General features: G+C 41.8%; 1 long non-coding RNA gene across 1 annotated transcript; it reads right to left on the bottom strand.

The window, feature by feature from the left end:
* Nucleotides 1-1,868: 1,868 nt before the first annotated feature.
* LOC121824805 (uncharacterized) lies at nt 1,869-3,126 on the bottom strand. Its single transcript, XR_006066803.2, has 2 exons — nt 2,864-3,126; nt 1,869-1,925 (listed from the first exon to the last, which is right to left on the bottom strand). It is a non-coding gene; the product is annotated as an uncharacterized LOC121824805 (long non-coding RNA).
* Between the last annotated feature and the right edge of the window lie 12,069 nt (nt 3,127-15,195).

Raw genomic sequence — 15,195 nt, forward strand, 5'->3', positions numbered from 1 at the left:
ATGCTTTGTGAGCGTACATAAGCTTAATTGGGAGGAATATAACTAAGGAGATTGAGATCTGGAGTGCTGTAAATAAAACAACGCCTGCGATGTGAATTTAAAGCATCAGGCAATTTCGTGAAGGTCCCGAGGCTTGCTCCGGGGTAGCAGTCGGTCTGTTCTATTGGAAGACGAGAGGATGACTATCAGTCCAACTGGAGGCCCCTGTGTGCTACGGGAGTTCTCTAGTGTAAGAGAACCGGGACATTGGGGACTACCCCAGCCAGTCAGTGCCTCTCAGTCTGAGGTGGAGCTGTGCTGCCATGGACCTCTGTGGACCATTGCACTATGGTGAACCCTGGGCTTTTAAGTGTAACACTAGTATTCTGAAATTTGTTTTCTCATCGGGAAAAGGGACAGAATAATACCTGTCTGGCTGTTTGTTTGATTTTTGAATACTAGAGGGAAAAAGCCATTCCACAACAACACCAGAACAACTTGTGGAGTGCTTGGTACAGGCCTAGCATGTAAGAGGTGGGCATTCAATAGATGCTATTGTTTTTCCCAGACCCTGAGTACACCGTGTCCTGCATTGTAAGAACAACAGACGGCTGTTGGAAGGACTGAAATGTTCCACTGATGGGCTCCCCAAAGGGGTAGTCTCTATTCCTAGTCAGACACTAAAGTGACGAGTGAGGCTAAAGCCAGCTTCAAGACCCCGTTGAGATAATGACATAGAAAACTCCACAAGGCTAGTAGCAGCTCCATGCGATCTTGGAGCTGAAGGCAGAAAAGCAGCCTGGTATTTTTTTTTCTGCCATTTCTCAGCCATCAATAGCTCTCGGCAACCTCTGTCCCCTCTCCAGCTGCATCCTCAGACTCATGAGCACAATGAACGTTAGGCAGGCACTCACAATCCCTGAGCCCTGGCACTTGAGATAAAGCCTATTTGCTGTTCTCGACAGAGGGGTGCAGCCCACTGCCTATTTGGACCTGTTCTTTGAACAACCGAAGGGAACTATTTTTCCTCATCTTTGTCCCCTTTCTGAACGGGGACATTCAGAGCTTTGAGGGCTTGAGGGAGAGAACTCTGTTCCTTCCTCTCTACAGACTGACTCTTGAGTCTGAGATGATTCTTTACACTCTATAGGCAGACGACTGACTCTTTATAGTACTTTTCCTTTTCTTTTTGTTATCTGAAATAAGGTCTCACTATGTAGCCCAGGCCAACCCTGAACTCTTGATCCTCACACTTCAGCCTCCCAAGTTCTGAGATTACAGCTGTGAACCGCCATAACCGAGTTGCTACATGCTTTTAAGTACACTTATTTCTGAAACTGGCCATGGGTTAGAGGTAGGCTGCATGTTATGACCCTCACTGGACATAAGAGGAATCCCATGGAGCTAATAAACTCACCTAAGATGATAAGGCCTGTTAGCGACGCATGTGGGGTGTCAATGTTAAGACACCAGATGTGGATAGATGACTGTACCATGCTATAGAGCAGAGAGGAACAGATCAGAATGCTGTGCCCTCCCAAGGGAAAGTCTGAGTGCTACACTAACCATATTGTATTGCTGTTTTGATAGTTGAGCTCTAATTTATGATGACATGTCTATACTTTTATCTAAAATATTTTAGAATTTATTTATATTTTTAGCTTGTCAAATATGTTCAGTATCTAAATTTTCTCATCCTAGTAAAAACAAAGCAAAGCAAGGCAAAAAAAAAAACCTCTTAAGATTTAAGATGGAAGAAAAAAAATATATAATGCTCTCTCTCTCTCTCTCTCTCTCTCTCTATATATATATATATATGTATACATATGTACCCCCCACATATATAGAGAACATATATAAACACACACATATAGATGAACACACATGTATAAAGTCCTTTTCCTTTATGTCCTCTTATGCTGCTGTGTTGGGGCTGTTGGTCTTTCCTAGAAAATAAGAATATAGAACACATATTTAATATGTAAAATTAATAACTTTCACATATATAAATCATAATAATATTAAATTTCATAAAGGAAGAAAATATCTTTTCAAAATGACAGAAAAAGAAAAGCAATGTCATAACTAAAAGCCTAGTCTTACACAACAAATGTGCAAGACTGGGTAAAGACCCTTTGAAAGATCAGCAAAGGCCATAGATCCATTCAAACAATGGAAGACATGCACGTTGCTTTTGGAACAATCATCAGAAACACATCTTTCTTAAGTTGATGTGTGCAATTACTATAGTTACAATCACAATAGCCGGAGGAGGTTTTTGAGAATTAGACAAGTTGATGCCAGTTCATGTGGAAACACTGGAGAGTGACAACAGCCTGGGGAAAATATAATATAGAAGAGCGATGAGTGAGGGTTGGATGGAATTATAAAAAGGTAGAAATAAATATAACGAGGTCCTTGGTCGATGGCACACAGACAAATAAATAGGCTGAAAATATAGTCTAGAAGTAAATACAAATAATGCACATGCACATATATATTTAGTGTAGGATGAGAGTGATTTTGTTTATCAATATGGTGGATTGATGAGTAAACACTTAAGAAATATGTATGTGTATATATTTATGAATATAAAAAAGTGAAGCACTAGAAGAAAACTGTGTGTGTGTGTGTGTGTGTGTGTGTGTGTGTAGAGGAATAAAGGCTTTCTTAGGTATGACACAAAGTCTAAAAATCATAAAAAGCTATCACAAAAATACATTTGCTAAAATAAATGTTTTAATCTGAAATGCTTTAAATATCATATCTAAGAAATGCCTTAAATATTTTTTCTAATTTATAAAATTTTAATTTAAAAGTTGTAAAGTTTATGAAGAAATAGTCCCTAGCCAAACAGATAATTCTTTTTTAAAAATATGCCTACCTGTATTAAATAATATTCTACTCTCTAGCTGTAGCAGGGTTGACACACCTGTCCATCACACTGACGGGAATCCTGTTTACTTCCCAGTTTGGGAAATTACTTTTTCAAATTCTTTTTGGACCTCTTTGGGTAAGATTAGGTATGGACATGCACTTTCCCAAACCCAGAATTCCCAAGCATACAAAAGGCTGAGTAATCATTTAAACTGCAGTGGTAACCTGCTTCCCCACATCAAATGACAAGGATAAGACGGATGTTCTACTGTATCCACAACTTCGTGGAGAACATTCCATTTCAGAAGCCAGTGGTGGAATGATGATCAGTAAAGCTCTTGGGAAGGTAATTTTCAAAATTTTAAAGACATATTTCTTTTATTTCAGAAATCCAATTTCTAAGAATGTGACCTATGGTCATGCTAGCACATCTCTCTAAAGAACATGTGGACTCATATCCATCAATGACTGTTTGCAGTGATGAAATTTTGTCAGTATGGAATAGTTAATTAAGCTAGATGCATGGGTGGAGTGAAATCTGTGCAGCTGCTAATGTCTAAAAGAATTGGTTTTAAATATTAGCTGTCTTGACCACGGCACAGCTCCAAGGTCTCCTTCTGTTTTGGCAAATTCCCAAAAAGCTGTCAGGAGGATGAGAACAACTATGAGTCACCACTGGCTTCTGTTCCTCTGGTTAAATTCACTGTGACATGGACTAATTCATTACAAGTATAATTCATTGATTTTTATATGGGCAGAGTGAATAGATTATGGCCACCCTTTCATGACATCCTCAAGAATGAGTTAGAAGAGGACAAAAAAAAAGGTAATTTGTCAAAAAGGTACATGGTAGCCAGTAAGATCCCTAGATATTTTCCAAGGAGGCAAATGCAACAAGGTTCCTGGTTGATATAGATTGTGCACATGGCTGTGTATATTGTGACAGAGACAGAATGAGGGAGATGGGAATATGACTCCAGAAATCAGGTTTGGCTGCATAGCCTTCCGGGTAGCTTAAGTTGCCTCTGGATGTCAGTGCAGTGGGGCAGGGGAAGGAAGTCAAGTCTAGGGGCCCTTTCCAGAGCTTCTCAACTTCCCTGGAGAACCCTTTGCTCATGAGTTGGTAGTATCGCCATGCAGAAAGGGGTGGGGCACTGTGAACCCAGATCTGTGCAGATGGATGCTTTGATTGTGCCCTAGGATAGCTAAGGATTCAGCCCAATGCACAAACTGTAAAATTACTTAAAATATTAGCAGACGTGTGTGTGTGTGTGTGTGTGTGTGTGTGTGTGTGTGTGTGTGTGTGTGTGTAAGTGTGTGCATGCTCGAGAGCTCACATGCATGTGGGTGGCCTATAAGTGTGTTTTTGCTTGTTCATTAGTACCTCCGCCCCCGAAATCAGTAGTACAATTCTTCAGTATAAATTTGTAGATGACAATGTGACAATGTCGTGCCTCAATTCAAAGGACTAGATGAACCTGGGTTGTACCAAGGTTCTTCAGCCCTCATCTGGGGAGATACCGGAGTTACTAATAAACTTGACTAATGCTAGTCTCTGCTCTACAGGATGGCTCTTCCCTAAGAGATCTGGGACAGAACAGGCATTGCTAAACATTCTCCCCCTTTTCTAAGGCCCCAAAACAAAGGGTTATATTCCCCCATCTCCTCCTTCTTGTGCTCTGTCAAAACTGATTTTTGAGACAGACTCTTTCTAGTTAGGCCAGAGAAAGTTGGCCTGGAAGCTGCTATGCAGCCAGGTTGTCCTTGAACACTTGGTCCTCCTGCCTCACCTGCTCTAGTGGTAAATATTCCACATCCGTTACTTATCTCTGCCACTAGACCCAGCTCAGCAGTAAGGGTCAAATCAATTTGAATCCTAGGTCTGCCTTGACCTGACTCACTCAATCTTTGTCTGTCTATGTGTGTATATATATATATGTATGTATGTATGTATGTATGTATGTATGTACATATCTATCTATCTATCTATCTATCTATCTATCTATCTATCTATCTATCTATCTATCTATCTCTCTGATGGTGTGTCTCAGTATGTAGCCCAGGTTTGCCTGAAGTCTCAGTCTCCATGGCACTGGGATGACAGGCATGTGCTATCACACTTGGCTTTCTTACTGACGCTGTCTCCTTTCCAAATGCTCAGACTCATAACAGTGGCACTTCTTGTGTTTATCTTTGCTCACCCTCAAATCCACTCAGGTATCTCAATGGGTATAAGATGGAGAACAAGAGAGAGATGTCAATACAAAACACACATATATCTCAGAGCCAGGGAAGAGGTCACCAGGAAGTCAAGGGCAAGGACAAAGTTGAGTTATTTACCCCAAATTCATCCCAGATTCTTTTTTTTTTTTTTTTTTTTTTTTTTTTGGTTTTTCGAGACAGGGTTTCTCTGTGTAGCTTTGCGCCTTTTCCTGGAACTCACTTGGTAGCCCAGGCTGGCCTCGAACTCACAGAGATCTGCCTGGCTCTGCCTCCCGAGTGCTGGGATTAAAGGCGTGCGCCACTACCGCCCGGCTCATACCAGATTCTTAAGCCTAGCACCTATACTTCTGCAGTTTCCACACATCTGAGTTGATTTTATGCACACTGAAGTTGGGAAGCCCCAATCTATTGGGAATACAATTACAGTACAATCAATAAGGAAGCAGAGGGGGACTTGCGATAAACAGGAAAGGGTCAGAGAGCTCCTGGCCAAGGAGACTTGAACCAAACCATAGAATTTGTGCAGGCTTCTTAGACCTCGAAAGAACCTCACAAAACAGAAGACTTTATGCCAAAATTGAAACTCAACCATGTGTACTATTGAATGGCCAATCTAGTTGGTTGGGGCACTCAGAGCAAAGCTCCTTAATGACACTGGCCATGAGGATTAGGATCCAACTTCATCCAAATTTACCTGATTCTGACTTGATGGTAGCTGAGAAGATTCGGTTTCTAAAGAAGGCCATGGGCACTAGGTTAGTCCTGAACATGTTTTCAGAGCAACTGCAGACAGATGGCACACAGCAGCTTTCATTTTATACCTGGCTGTTGTGCCCAGGGGACCCACAGCAGCCACACTCTTCAGATCTCTCTTTTCGCCACGTTTTTATTTGCAGACCCATAAATTATTCTTTCTAGAGTCTTACTTCCAGCTAGTAAAAATAGAGCTGGAATGGAAAAGAGGGTGACATCCCAGCGCCTCCTCTCTCTCCACAGTGCCGAGCAGTAATTTACACCGACTGTGTGGGTGCCCCAGGAGTGAAGTGCTGGTTTGTAAGGAAAGGAGAACACTAATGGTTGATGAACAGGTGCAGTCAGCCCCTCATCTTAGAATGCATTGCCACACCCAAATGGGCGTGGGGCATTAAGTGGCTTCACATCCTCCTGCCCTCAGGTTTGTTTTCTTCTTCTTCTTACTGGAATGCCAGCGTGAGAAAGAACAGGTGATAGAGAAGCAGCTACCTAGCTTCTTGTGAATGTCATGAGGACTTAGAGGGGTCTGTTTTTGTTTTTCATATATATACATATATACATACATACACACATATTCTGAGGGAAGTTATGTAATAATATTAAGGCCCATTTTTTTCACCTCTAATGCTGCAGTCATATATTTCCCACACAGCACAGTTCTAATGGTTGGATGGTGGATGTGGCCATGCTTGGCACATGGAAGGAAGTTACATGTTCATCTAACTTGTAGATCATTACTTTAAAGTTCTCACAATGTTCCTGTAGATTGTCTAGTCAAGGGTTAAAGGCCCAGTGAAGTAGGCAAGGATAATGAAGACATAACTAATACGAGAACCCAGGCCTTCCAACTTCCCAGTAGTCGATCTGGGATTTACTACATAAATCCAGGGGAACCATGGAACACGCTAGAACATTTGTCTGCTTAATGGCTTTGGACTTCAACATATTAGGTTGAAACTCTCAGAGGGAATGAGCGAACTCACCATTTGAATAAAACATTCAACTGTCTTCTCTGATTTTGTAAATAAATTCCTCTGCTCCAGGTATCTGGTTGTGTCTTACAACAGCAATTCGAGAGGCTCATTTCAGAAACCGAACACAGAGAATTTTCCCCTCCACAAATCCCAGGAGTCTATCTGAAGGATCTATGCAGCATTCCTTGAAATGCATGCTGTCAGGCCCCTGGGGCAGTTGGCACAGTGACTGACTTATTGCCAGCTCATCTGTGTCAACGTACAGGCTTTGCTGAATCCCAAGACAGACCTGTTTTCTGCAGTAACAAGCATTTGGAGACATTCCATGGAGGAGAGCTGGTCCTTTGCCTCTAGAGGGGAGAATCAGTGATGCACTCCCCGGGCACTGACCGCTGCTGACCTGAACAGTTGTCTGTACTGGAAATGGTTATTCTTTCTACTGCCAGACAAAGCATCCAGGAATCAAACTACTGGGTTTGAGGAGATCTAGACGAATGCAAGCATGGCATTGCAGAGAAAGAGCTCATGTATTTCTGGGTTACAATAAGTGATAAGGGTTCCTATGAGCACATGCACATAATTAATGTGCCTATGGGATGCAGATTTAGGGATATTCAGCTAAATGAAACTGAAGATTTGTTAAGTCTCCCCACCATGATAGTGGAAAACAAACAAACAAACAAACACAAAAACAAAACCCCAAACAAACAGCAAACAAGCATGTAAAACAAAAACAGCCCAGTTTAGGTTTCTGAAGAGATTTGTATTTTCAAGGCCACCCAGCCAAAGATCTCAACATAAACTTTTGTTGTTCTCTTTTAAATGCCTCTAAATGATGCTGAAAGTGTTTAACTTATTTCAAAGATGCTAATTTGAGCCTCAGACAGCTGCAGCGGTTATTAATATGAGCACAATGGCTGACGATTTGACAACAGCCTCTAGTTTCCATTACTGCCTTCGTACTAAATGTCCCTTTTGTGCACAGGGCATAAAAACCACAGTCAGATGACTGACTTGGGAGATGTGCCTGTCGACTGCTCAGCATCTGAGTACTTTTGTTTAAAAGGGAGAGTTACATAGTTTTAATGGGGAAAATGGAAAATTCCATACTAGACTATAAATCTTTACATATTATCAATATTTCCACAGTACAGTGAAAACTCAAGAGGATGAAACCTAATATAAAATTAGTGAGGAGTGATGGGTTCTTAATGCATATTTACTCTAGATAAATCAATATATAAAAGCATCATGGGATATTGACCTAGGATTAGAACAAATAAGCAATTATTCATGATTCAACTGAAGTATAATTTAGAGGTGAACATATTCAGTCAAATTGTTTTTTAACCTGCTTATCTCTGTAATTTTCCATAAAGGAATGCTATATGAATGATAAACATAAATAAAAAACCACAAGAAAACCTTAAAAATCAACTAGAAAGTTTCTGATTACACGCTCTTTCCTGAGTCTGTGATGGACTCACTGTATCTGGTTCTTTCTTTCTTTCTTTCTTTCTTTCTTTCTTTCTTTCTTTCTTTCTTTCTTTCTTTCTTTCTTTCTTTCTTTCTTTCTTTCTTTCTTCCTTCCTTCCTTCCTTCCTTCCTTCCTTCCTTCCTTCCTTCCTTTCTTCCTCTCCTTTCTTTCTGTATTATTTTTTACAGAGTGCCATCTTGAGCTTTGTTTTATAAAAGCACAAAGGGTAAAGTCACCTAGGGGCACCTTTGCATGTCTTGTGAACCCTCTGAATGTTATTGGGTTGTAGTAGTGCTTAAATAAAAGTAAATCATCAAATGCTAAAATATATGCAACTTAATTCTTCTGACCTGGGTTTTCCTCTGTCTTGTATACATCCACAACTAATGTCAAGAATGTGAATGATGAGCCACAGAATATACTTTACTCAAGCTTAGATCTAAGCTCCAAGTGCTTTCTCTAGGATGCTCTCTGAAAGACCAGAGACCAGGCCTGTGGTTTTCGCTCTGAATCTTATACTTGGCCTGGGGTCAGCTACATGGATGGATAAATAATTGGTCTCTTATAGCATTTGCTAATATGTAATGTAGGTATATTCTTGTCTCCTCAATTTGCAGATAGAAAAAATTAAGCATTTGCCCAGTGTTATCTAGCTAGGGATGGACATTTAGTATTATTCTAGTGCAAAATCTAGATGCTTTGCAAGTCCAATTGGCATCATACTCTTAAATCTCACAAGATGAAGGACTGACAGCCATAGTGAGGGTCCTCTTTCCTACTGTCATGTTCTTAGAATTTGCAACTTTGCTGCCTGATTTTATGTGAGCAGAAGCTTTCTGTCACAGTTCTATAGACTTGAGGGGATGTTGAAGTGTGCATACCTGGATTTAAACTCAACTTTGCAACTCAGCTCAGTGACCTGGTATGAGTTAAACAGCTTTAGGCACCCGGATTTATTAAATGAGACCAGCTGGATAAAGCACGTGTAATTTTCGAATCACTTAATCCGTTTTAGCTAATGGCAATTATATTATCTTAATATTGCCCTTTTTAATATCACAATATGGACGAGGGCTTAGATCCTTCAACTTATTAGAGAACCACACATCATAGTCCCACTTGCCAAATCCAACCCACCACCCATTTTAAAATTGTGCTTATTCGAGCACATCCACGCTTGCATATGCATGGATTTATAGCTCCTCAAGTGCTACCATGTGAGAACTACAGAGCTATGGTTGCTAGTCTGTCATTCTGCGTTCATGCAATCTAGGGAGAAAGAACTTGTGTCCTCCCAGGCTGGAGCACGGAGATCTTGGCTGACTGCCATGAACATATTGCCTCATGATGAGTCCACAGATGATACAGGATTCTGGATGGAGCAGGTGCTGTGGGGTGTATGCTGTTCCTCCTACCATTTAGAATGCTCACTCCAGGCCCTGACTGCTTTTAATACTCCAATGGGAGTGTTTTGCTCCCTTCAAATAGCTTGTGAAAAGAATTTAAACAGAATGATGCAAACACTAGTTAATACAGAAAGATAACGCAGATCTGCCTGGTCAATGCTGTCCTAACCTGCACTCCAGACCCCAGTATCTACCTTCTCATTGTTTTTTCTACAGGGATGCAGCTGAGACCACGGGTGAGCAATCTCACTTAGGAAGCAGACCTGCAGAGCATTTTGCTAGATTGGCATGTGTGGCACTCTCATGGCATTTTTTTTTTTTTTTTTTTTTTTTTTTTGGATAGACGAAGCCATCACCGAACTGCAGTGCTGGAAGCCTGGCCAAATGTGGCTGTAACCAGATGGGAATTATAGACAGGCACACCTGTTTTGTATTGTTTTTGGGTTTTGGTTTTGTTTTTTTGTTTTTTTTTTTTCAGAGAAATAACAGTGTATATTATCCATTGTGTCTCTGACACAGATGAGGTGTATCGACTAATTTCTACCACCATAATGAATTCTCACATACTATGAAATGCAAATAGTTTTATTCTCATCAGGATCTATTTTTCTCCTCCAATGTCTTTTTGTGCATTATTCTAGTGGCCAATTGTGTCTTCCTACAGGATGCTCTCCAGGGAGGTAAGATGCAGCCTGTCTCTTTTCATTTGCTTCTCCTGCCCTCTTGTGAGTCAGCTGGCAGGCATCTATGATGTAGGATTTTCAATGTAGCAAACGATAAAGCAACAGTCATCTTTATTCAGCATTGGTGCATGACACCCGTAAGTCACAAAGTGTGAACAACTAAGTTGTGTTAGGAAATGGGACAGATCAGCCTCTCCTACCACACCAGAGGAATAATGTGAGTTTCTGAGAACAGTAATCTAAATATCTAGACATTTAAGATTAAGGACAGTTTACACACATGTGAACCAGGGAGCCTGGTCTTTGGAAAGTGCCAGCTGTTCCTTCAAGAACAGTGGTGGGAGCTGAGAATCACCTTGGTGAGAGCCATGACTATGTGTGAGAGAATCATCTTTTACTTGGTTCTTACCGGAGGCAAAGTGATTCATCTGGCTCTCTCCCCCTGTAGCCTTGGGTTTGTTTAAACACTGCCTGCTCTGTAGTAGAGACACGCATAAAACAGTTTTATTGAATCTGCTTTACTTTAGTACCCCTTGACTTTTGCATAAATTTATTCAAGCATCTACACAGAGTATACCCAGATGCTGAGAACAGTGAAGGAATGCTTCAGTCCCTACATGGACTTCTAGGTGAGGATGCAAGAAGCAGAGCGTGTGAACACACATACATTCTCTCTCTCTCTCTCTCTCTCTCTCTCTCTCTCTCTCTCTCTCTCTCTCTCTCTCTCTCTCTCTCTCTCTCATATATTCACTGTATGTAACAGTTAAGCACAGAGCCAGGCAGGCACATTAATAATTGCCAAACACAAAGCTGTAGACAATCAATCCTCCAGATATTTATAGCAGGGAGAGATCAGGGGAGCAGAATCACCATTTCTCAAACTAATGTGTGACTGGAGATCTCTGTGGACACAGACTGGAGGTGAGATCTAGGATTCTATACTTGTAGTAGGCTTCAGGTCCGCTTGAATCATTTACAAACCTGTGCACTTGTTCACAACTGAATTTTTTCACATACCTCACAAGTTACTGTAAACCAGGGATACAAGTTTAAAATAAAGACTTTCCTTTGAGGGAAAAAATGGCTGAGAAGGCCAGAGATTCTAATACAGGGTAATACTTGATAGATAGAAGTAGTCCTAGGGTTCTGTCTAAATGTAGACATCTCAGATGCAAACCAAACCAGCAGGGATATGTTTTTCTGCGGAAAGAGGGGGATGGGCAGATGCCCAGGAAGGACATGTGAAGACATGGGAGTGTTCTATATCATTAGTAATGTTTTCACAAGTTCTATGATGTGAATAAAGTAGATGCTCTGGGTGGGCATAGAGGGCAGGAAGGAGATGTGTGGTGGTCGGGGACCAGACTATAGAGGGTCTGGTGTAGCCATCCAAAACCATGGTATGATTCTAGAAGCTAATGACTTGTAGAAGGAAATCTATATACAGCTTAGATGGCTCCATGTCCTCAGCCTTGACTTTTTGGTCTATAGATGAGCCCGCAAGGCTCTCAATGGGTCATAAGTTCTGGAATGTATCTTACATGACTGATACTTGCCCCTTTCCTTTGCCCAGAGCACGTGATCCATGCCACGGCTCCTCCAGTGTTTCATTTTTTTAATTTGCCAGAGGCTAGCCATGTTCAGTGTCACAATGAAACAAAACAGATTCATTCAAGGCGGAGCACTTGGGAGGTTATGAGAAGCTCTTCAGGTGCTTGAGTCTGCTAATTTGTTTAAAAACAAATATAAATAAGGTTTGTCTTAGTTTCTAGTGCTGTGGTGAAACTCTATGACGAAAGCAACTTGGGGAGGAAAGGGTTTGTTTGGCTTACATATCCCGAGCCACAGTCCATGGACATAAGCCAAGGCAGAGAACTGGGCAGGGACCTAGAGAAAAGAGCTGATGCAGCGGCCATGGTGGGGTGCTGCTTACTGGCTTGCTCCCCGTGGCTTACTTAGCCTGCTTTCTATATAAAGCATAGGACCACCAGCCCAGTGGTAGTACCATCTGTAATGGACTGAACTATTCCCATTATTCACCAATTAAGGAAATGCTCCACAGGCTTGCCTACAGCCCAACCTTATGGAGGCATTTGTTCAATTAAGGTTCCCTCCTCTCAGATGGCTCTAGCTTGTGTCAAGTTGACATAAGGTACAAATGTTATAACGATTTAAATATCTTTATTAAGTGAAAAGTTTTATAATGATTTAAATATCTTCATTAAATGAAAAGCGTTCTACCATAGTTATATTGTATGTGAATGCAATTTAAAATCACCCTTGCTTTGTAAACACTAAGGACATAAGATTTTAAAAACATTAAAAGCCAGGACCTAAGATTAACAGCTGCTTTCAATCCTGTAACTCTGTGATCACACACAACCCAATTGATAGGCTATATGGGAAAATAGGAAAACTTTCTCCAACCTGAAGTTATTTTGTTTTTTCCAAACTATTTTGCTTTGGCCTAATGCAAGATTTCCTGATTTAAAAAGACAGGGGTTTTTTGTTTTGTTTTGTTAATTTTTCTTTTTTGAGATAGTAAGGCACAAATGAGTGAGCAGGCAGAAGGCACATCTTATAGCCTGGGCAACAGCATCAAGTACAAGGACACAGACCCAATTTAGGTCCCATTCTGCAGAAGACACAGCTACTGTGTACTTGAAACTCATGCACAACACACCTGTGCATCTCTGGGGTGCACTGGCTTCTTCTACATTATAGATCCTTGCAGAAAATGTTCTTTAAGCTTTAGTGATTTTTCTAGGGGAAAAAAATGCCAAACCCACAAACCATCATCTGGGTCCACATTTAGTCCCCATCAGAGCGCTAACTGGGAGGAAGCTGTACCGTGAGTTATGAAGATCAAAGGGACATCCAACAAGGAAAGATTAAACGACTGTCTAGATCAATTAAAATTGTCCAGCCTGGCAAAGGCTTGGCTGACCAAACGTAATTCTGGCATGAAATTTTATGGTGATATCTTTTAAAGCCGTGCAAATTGGCGGGGATAAAGCTGACAGGACCTCATAGACTTTAGCAGAACATGCCATCCTTCTCATTTCTTTAAGGTGACTCTCCCCCTGCTCAAAGACCTGCAGTGAGTTGTCCCTGTATATATGGCTGGAACAGGGCTGTACTTGATGGGGCCCAGTGGGAGGTAAGGGTGGCTCAGGCTGCATTTAAATGAAACTCTATTCTCCTCTAAAAGCAAAAGACTGCAGAGCAACAGACTCTGGCCTGGGGGTTGGGGAGCAGCACATACTGCCCTTTCAAAAGTAGCCAGGGGTCTCCCGCATAGCTGAACAAAATCTCCAACTTCTTCCCCTGAGAATTCCAAACTCTTAGTTTTGGAGTCATGTTTTTCAGGGCCTGACCAAGCTGCAGAAAGGTCAGAGTAAACCAATGGTTTGACCCATCTGGGTTTCATGGTGTGTATGATGCAGAGGTGGGTTTCTGATCCTGACAAGGAAGATGTTGTTGTGACCATTTCTCGAAACCCCCAGAGACCACCAAGGAGCTACTTTCCAATGCAAGCACATAAGGGTTTTTTTTTATTCAGGTTCAACATGGGCCACCACACAGCAGATGGAAGGAAATGTGGCAGCGGCCATGACCCCAGGTGTAGAGAGTTTTTATAGAGAAAATCCACAAGCCAGGAATTGGCAACTTGGGATTGGGTAGAAGGGATATGGGGCAAGGTGATTTTTTGAAACTATTGGTCTAGACTTTGGGTGCTAAACGACATTTGAAACCATTGGTCTAGACTTTGGGCGGGGAAACCACAACCCACTGGACAGGATTATCTGGGCTGCTCAGCAGGATTATCTAGAGATCTGTAAGGGCCATAAGCCACAGACAGAATGTCTGCAGGAATATACTGCTCTGTATCTGTTCCAGTTGTCATGGCACATTCCTGAGGTCCTTCCTTTAACTATGTACAGCAGGTGGTCTGAGGTGGTGGCCCTTTCCCAAAGATGGAGCCTGTAGAGTCAAGTCTAGACCTTCACAATGGGTAACTGGTTGGAGTGAAGAGAGTCCCCAGGCTGTGAGGTGGCAGAGATCTCTACCACCAGTGTGGTGGGATGCTCTCATTTCTAGGGATGACCCATAGGCAGAGTCCCTACATGATCTGATGATGGCCAACAGCAATGCATTGTTGGGCTAGTGTATACATAGCCAGGAGAACTCCTGATTGATGTGAATGAGCTTGCTTGCCAAAGGCATTCCACCCACCCCACCCCTCTGTATTCAGTTAGGGTGTCTGTTTGTAGTTCCTCCCATGCAGGATTTTGTTCAGGGTTTACCACCAAGCTTTATTTCCTGTGTTCTCTTGGAGCTGGCTTTATGACTTCTTTGGATGGTAGAACACAGCAGAAGTGACACTGTCCAAGTCCTGAACTCATACCTCAGAAGTCTTGCTGTCTTCTTGTCTCCTGCTCTATACGCTAGAACCAGCCTAACAGAGGGGCAGAGTCTGCATCCAAGGACCTCAGGTGCCCAGACCTGTGAGCAATAATAAGGATGCAGCCCCAAGCCCTTTGTTCTGGGTGGTTTGTTCACAGCATTTGTGTGGCAATGGGTGGGTAGGGAGAAGCTGACCATGAGAGGAAAAAGAGAAAGCCAGATAACCCACCAGTTAGGCCCTGCATTTGTAACATCAGAGACAACGGGCAGTTTAAGAATGAGAATTCTTTAATGGAATCCTGGGAAACTCCTCACAGCACTGCACTGCACCACTGTGCTACCTAAATGAAGACAGTTCTGAAGCATTTCTCGTCATACCCTGGAGTTTCCGGATGCTGGGGAATATCCAATCCTGA

This window comes from Peromyscus maniculatus, chromosome 21 (genome assembly GCF_049852395.1).
Source record: "Peromyscus maniculatus bairdii isolate BWxNUB_F1_BW_parent chromosome 21, HU_Pman_BW_mat_3.1, whole genome shotgun sequence".
In the NCBI taxonomy this organism is placed as follows: domain Eukaryota; kingdom Metazoa; phylum Chordata; class Mammalia; order Rodentia; family Cricetidae; genus Peromyscus; species Peromyscus maniculatus.